This window comes from Galeopterus variegatus, unplaced genomic scaffold (genome assembly GCF_000696425.1).
Source record: "Galeopterus variegatus unplaced genomic scaffold, G_variegatus-3.0.2 Scaffold5157, whole genome shotgun sequence".
NCBI classification, from domain to species: domain Eukaryota; kingdom Metazoa; phylum Chordata; class Mammalia; order Dermoptera; family Cynocephalidae; genus Galeopterus; species Galeopterus variegatus.
In genome coordinates, this window is record NW_007731268.1 from 88256 (window position 1) to 94845 (window position 6590).

Below are 6590 nucleotides of genomic sequence, written 5' to 3' on the forward strand. Positions count from 1 at the left end.
TCCTTCCTTCCTTCCTTCCTTCCTTCCTTCCTTCCTTCCTTCCTAGCACCCAGTTATGAGTGAGAACATGCAGTATTTCTCTTTCCTTGTCTTGCTTATTTCATTTAATGTAATTTTCTCCAGATTCATCTATGTGCTTCAAACGTCAGAGTTTCATTCTTTTTTATGACTGAGTAGTATTCCACAGTATATATATATATGGCACATTTTCCTTATCAAGTTGTCTGTCAATGGACCTTTAGGTTGGTTCCATATTTTGGCTATTTTAAATTGAGCTGTGATGAACATGGGATTATAGGTATTCCTTCAACATGATGATTTCCATTCCTTTGGATATATACCCAGTGGTGGGATTGCTGGATCATATGGTAGTTCTATCTGTAGTTGTTTGAGGAACCTCCATACTGCTCTCCATAATGGCTGTGCAAATAGACAGTCCCACCAACAGTGTACAAGAGTTCCCCTTTCCCCACATCCTCACCAGAATTTGCTATTCTTGGTCTTTTTAATAGTGGCCAGTCTAACTAGGGTGAGATGATATCTCAATGTGGTTTTTATTTGAATTTCTCTGATGATTAGTGATGCTGAGTATTTTTTCATACATGTTGGCCATTTCTACATCTTCCTTTGAAATATGTCTATTCATCTCCTTTGCCTTTTTCAAAAATTGGATTATTTGGGGTGGGGTTGTTTTGTTTTAACTGTTCTAGTTGTTTGAGTTCTTTATATATTCTTGATATTGATCCCTTTTTAGATGTATAGTTTGCAAACATTTTCTCCCATTCCATAGGTTGCCTCTCTGCTCTGTTGACTGTTTCCTTTGTTGTGCAGAAGCTTTTTCATTTGATATAATCCCATTTGTTTATTTTGTTGTTGTTGTTTCCTGTGCTTTGGGGGTCTTATTCATAAAGTCTTTACCTAGTTCTACTTCCTGAAGTGTCTTCCCTGAAGTGGTTCTCCTGTTTTTTATTAATAGTTTTAACGGTTAAGGTCATATATTTAAGAATTTAATCCATTTTGGGTTGATTTTGATATATGGTGAGAGGTACAGGTTTAGTTTCATTCTTCTGCACACGGATGACCAATTTTCCCAGCACCATTTGTTGAAGAGACAGTCTTTTGGCTGATGGATGTTCTTGTTATCTTTCTCAAATATAAGTTGGCTGTAAGCATATGGGTTAATTACTAGGTTTTCTATTCTATTCCATTGGTCCAATTGTCTGTTTTTGTGCCAGTACTGTGCTGTTTTGGTTAAAGTAGCTTTGTAATATAATTTGAAGTTGAGTAGTGTTATGCCTCTGGTTTTATTTTATTTTTGCTCAGGATTGCTTTGGCTATTTAGGGTCTATTATTGCTCCATATGAATGTTAGGATTTTTTTTTCTATTTCTGTGAAAACTATCATTGGTATTTTGATGAGGATTGCATTGAATCTGTAGATTGCTTTGGGTACTATGGACATTCTCACAATATTAATTCTTCCCATCCAAGAGCATCTTTCCACCTTTTTGTGTCCTCTTTAATTTATTTCTGTAATGTTTTGTGGTTCTCATTGTAGAAATCTTTTACCTCCTTGATTAAGTTGATTCCTAAGTATTTTATTTTTTTGGTGACTATTGTAAATTGGCTTGCTTTCTTGATTTCTTTTTCTGCTAGTTCATTGTTAGAGTATGAAAATTTTGCTGATTTGGGGGTGTTGATTTTGTATTCTACAACATTACTGAAATTGTTAATTAGCTCTAAGAGTTTTTTAGTAGAGTCTCTAGGAGTTTTTATGTATAAGATCATGTACTCTACAAACAGCAACAGTTTGATTTCATCCTTCCCAATCTAGATGCCCTTTATTTTTTTTCTCTTGTATGATCACTCTGGCTAGTACTTCCAATACTATGTTAAATAGGAATAGTGAAAGTGAGTATCCTTGTCTTGTTCCTGTTCTTAAGTGAAAAGCATTGAGCTTTTCCCAATTTAGGGTGATATTGGTGGTAGGTTTGTCATATATGGCTTTTAATGCATTGAAATAATTTCCTTCTATACCTAATTTGCTGAACACTTTATTATGAAGGGATGTTGAATTTTGTTGAATGTTTTTCTGTATATTTTGAGGTAGTCATATGGTTTTCATCCTTGGTTTTGTTGATGTGGTGCATCACATTTATAACTAGTGTATGTTGAACCATCCTTGCATCCCTGGGATGAATCCCACTTGATCATAAGAAAAGTATTATTTTCTTAATGTGTTGCTGCATTCTGATTGGTGATATTTTGTTAAGGATTTTTGCATTTGGGTTCATGAAGAATATTGGTTTTCAGTTTTTTTTGTTGTTGTTGTATCATTGTCTGATTTTGGTATCAGGGTGATGCTGCCTCATAGAATGAGTTTGGGAGAATGGTTTCTGTTTCAATTTTTTGGAACAGTTTGGTGAGAATTGGTTTTAAGACCTCTTTAAATGTTTGACAAAATTCAGTGTGAAGCCATGTGGCACTGAGCTTTTCATTGTTGGAAGATTGCTGATTACTGTAAATCTCATTAGTTGTTATTGGTCTGTTCAGTTTTTCTATTTATTCTTGGCTCAGTCTTGGTTGTTTGTATGTGTCCAGAAATTTTTCTGTTTCCTCCAGGTTTTCATATTTGTTGGTGTGTAGGTGTTTATGGTAGTTTCTAATGATTTTTTGTTTTTCTGTGGTATTGGTTATAATGTCTTCCTTTTCATTTCTGGCTTTTCTTATTTGAATATTCTCTCTTTCTTTTCTTTGTTCTTTTCTCTATTTTCTTTCTTTCTTTCTTTCTTTCTTTCTTTCTTTCTTTCTTTCTTTCTTTCTATGTATCATTTTCTGGGTCTCTATTTCATTTAGTTCTGCTCTGACCTTTCTGTTAACTACACTGAGGATTGGATTGTTGTTGTGTTTTTTAGTTCTTTCAGGTGTAGTGTTAGGTCATTTACTTGAAGCTTTTCTACTCTTTCGTTGTATTTATTGTAATATATTTCCCTCTTAGTACTACTTTGTCAGTATCCCACAGGTTTTCTTATGATGTGTCTTTACTTTTGTTAGTTTCAGGAAACTTTTTGATTTCCAGTTTAATTTCTTCTTGGACCTATAGGTCATTCAGGAGCCTGTTGTTTATTTTCCATGTGTTTGAATAGTTTCCAGAGCTTTGCTAGTTATTGATTTCCAGTTTTAATCCATTGTGGTCTGAAAGGATACCTGAAATGATATCAATTTTTTAAAAATGTGCCAAGAGTCAATTCGTGTCCTAACATGTGGTCTATCCTGGAGAATGTTCCATGTGCTGCTGAGAAGAATGTGGATTCTGTAGCTGTTGGATGAAATGTTCTGTAGATATCTGCCAAGTCCAATTGGTCTGAGGTGTAGCTTAAATTCTATGTTTCTTTGCTGATTTGTTGCCTGGAAGATCTGTCAAATGTTGAGAGAGGGGTGTTCATGTCACCCATTATTATTGTATTAGCATCTCTCTCTTCCTTTAGACCTAATAGTATTTGCTTTACATATCTAGGTGCTCCAGTGTTGGGTGCATATGTATTTATGATTGTTATGTCTTCTTGCTGGATACATCCCTTTATCATTAGATAGTGGCCCTCTTTGTCTTTTTTTATGGTTTTTGGTTTGAAGTCTATTTTATCTAATATCAGAATAGCTAATCCTGCTCATTTTTGGCTTCCATTGCATGGCATATCTTTTTCCATCCCTTCACTTTTAGTCTGTGTGTGTCTCTACAGGTGAGGTGTGTCTCTTGAAGACACCATATAGTTAGGTCTAGCTTTTTAATCCAATTGGTCAGTTCATGTATGTTGAGTGGGACATTTAATCCATTTACATTTAGGATTGTTATTGATAGGTATTGTTTTACTCACGTCATTTTAATGCTTGTTGTTTAGATGTTTTGAATATCTTTTGTTTCTTTCTTCTAGTTTTATTATTCATCTTCAATGTTTGTTGGATTTTTGAGGTGACATGATTTAGCTTCTTTTTCTCATTTGAATTTTTCTTTGAACAGTGGGTTTTCTCTTTCTTGTGTATTTGTGATAGTGATTATCATTTTTTTGGATTCCATGTGCAGGACTTCCTTAAGAATTTCTTGCAGGGCTGATTTTGTAGTGGTGAGCTCCCACAATTTTTGTTTTTCTGGGAAATACACTATTTCTCCCTACTTTCCAAAGGATAGTCTTGCTGTGTATAAAGTTCTTGACTCACAATTTTTTCCATTTAGTATTTTGAATATATCATTCTATTTTCTTCTGGCCTTTAGAGTTTCCTTTGAGAAGTCTGCTATTAGTCTGATGGGGTCTCCCTTATAGCTGACTTGATGCCTTTCTCTTGCTGCTTTTAGGATTCTCTCTTTGTCCTTGAGCTTTGCCAGTTTGACTATAATGTATGTTGGAGAGGATCTTTTTGTATTGAATCTGTTTGGATATCTTTGGGCTTCCTGGATCTGAAAGTGTGTGTTTCCCCTATACATGGGAAATTTTCTTTTATTATTTACTTGAATAAGATTTCAATGTCTTTTCCTTTCTCCTCCCTTTCTGGAATACATATGATTCAGATGTTTGAGTGCTTAAGGTTGTCAGGTAGCTCTCTTAGTTTTTTTTTTTTTTTTTTTTCATTTTTTTAAAGTTTCCTTTTTTTTTTTGTTCCCCTGGGTTATTTCAAACAGACCATCTTTGAGATCTGAAAATCTTTCTTCTGCTTGCTGTAGCCTGCTGCTCAAGCTCTATGTGGTGGTTTTTATTTCATTGAGTGAATCTTTCAGTTCCAGAAGCTCTGCTATAATCTTTTTTAAGGTATTAATCCCTTTATATATATCCTCCTCCAAATCCTGCATATTTTTTTCTCATTTCATTGTGTTTTCTACTTGAATCTTCTCTTATCTCTTTTAGTTTTCTTAAGAGCATTGTTTGCAATTCCTTTTCAGACATTTAAAGGATTTCTTGCTCTATGGTATCTGATACTTGACAATTAATGTACTCCTTTGGTGATGTCATATCTTCTTGTTTATTTGTAATTGTAGTATCTTTTCATTGATGTCTGATCATCAGGCAGAGTACTTGTTTCTTCTGTTACTCTAGCAGGGGCAATGAGGAGAAAAACTACCTTCTCTGTTTGCAGGGTCCCCTGGTGACTCTTCTTGTATCACCACAGTTGAGTATGAAGCAGACTGCCTATATGGTGGCCCTGGTTGCTGCTGTGGAGGAGAGCCATCCTTGGGTGGCAGTAGGTGTTGTGGTGGATGTTGAGGACCACCTGCACAGAAACATTGTTTATGGCATTCTCATGGGATGCTCACTTTGGCTCCTGCTCGGGTAGTGGGAGGGGCTGTCTGGGACTTTAGGGTGGGCCTTGGTCGCATGTTGTGGGATGCTCACTTTCAGAAGTTTGAGTTTCTAAGGACCCGAATGCCCGTTCCGTACTCACCCAACCTAATGTAGGATTTAACAGGTTACACACCCTGTCCACATATTCACAGCTTAATGTCTACCTTCTCCTTAAAGAGAAAAGTTAATTAGGGAAATAGACATTTAATATGGCAGAAGAAACAGACTCCAGATGCTTGTATTATCAATCTATTCTTTGGGTTATAAAAATGAACAAACCAGTAAAAATTTAGACAATCAAGAGGAAACCATCAGTACGATGGAAATACTATACAGCAATAAATATCAACTAACTATGTTCATATGCAATAACATGGATTCTCTAAGGAGAAGGAGTAACAGCAGCCAAACTGTGATCCATTCACTACATTTCCTGGGGTTTAAGGCATATTCCTCTGGAGAGAAAAAAGAAGACAAATGACCTGGTCTAATCTTGTGAACTAGACCTCCACAAATATATAATAATAATATTTGCTTTAAATATGTATAAATTTTGTATCCTTTATACCAAACATCCAACTAAATAGCTTCTCCCTAATACTTTCTCTTACTCTATTCCAGGAGCCAATCCTAGTAATAAAAAGAAGAATTCATTTATGTGTGTAATATTTTTGATTGTCAGGAAAGAAGCATGACATGCAGCATGTTTGACATGCAACATGAATTGACATGCAACAGCCATCCCAGGCCCAGTAATCTCTTTGCACTCACATCATGAAGATTAACAAAGAGTAATGTGTTCTTACTGCATTCTATGCATTTTTTGCTGTCAGATTCATTTCATTTTTACAAATATTTCACAAATACTTATGTAAGGCCTCATGTGTGTAAGCTACTGTCTAAAACACAGCAAATGACAGAAAGATCAATAGGACCTTCAATTGTAATCTAGAGGATCTTTCTGGCCAAAAATAAGTATTAATACAAGGAAAATTTGGCCTCATAAAAATGAAGAAACTGTTCAATATTTCAAATAAGTTACTGTTTCTATTCTCTGAGATAATCAGGAAATCATCATGGAAGCAGGGACATTTGGGATATATCTTGAAGAATGAATACCATCTGAGTTGTAAATGAGGAGTGGGATTCTTTGTGGAGAGACCTGGATGGAGAAAAGCATATACCTGAGAGACTAAGGTATGTCCAGAAGTCACTCAGTGACTCATTTTGACTACAACACAGGTTCGTTAGGACAAAT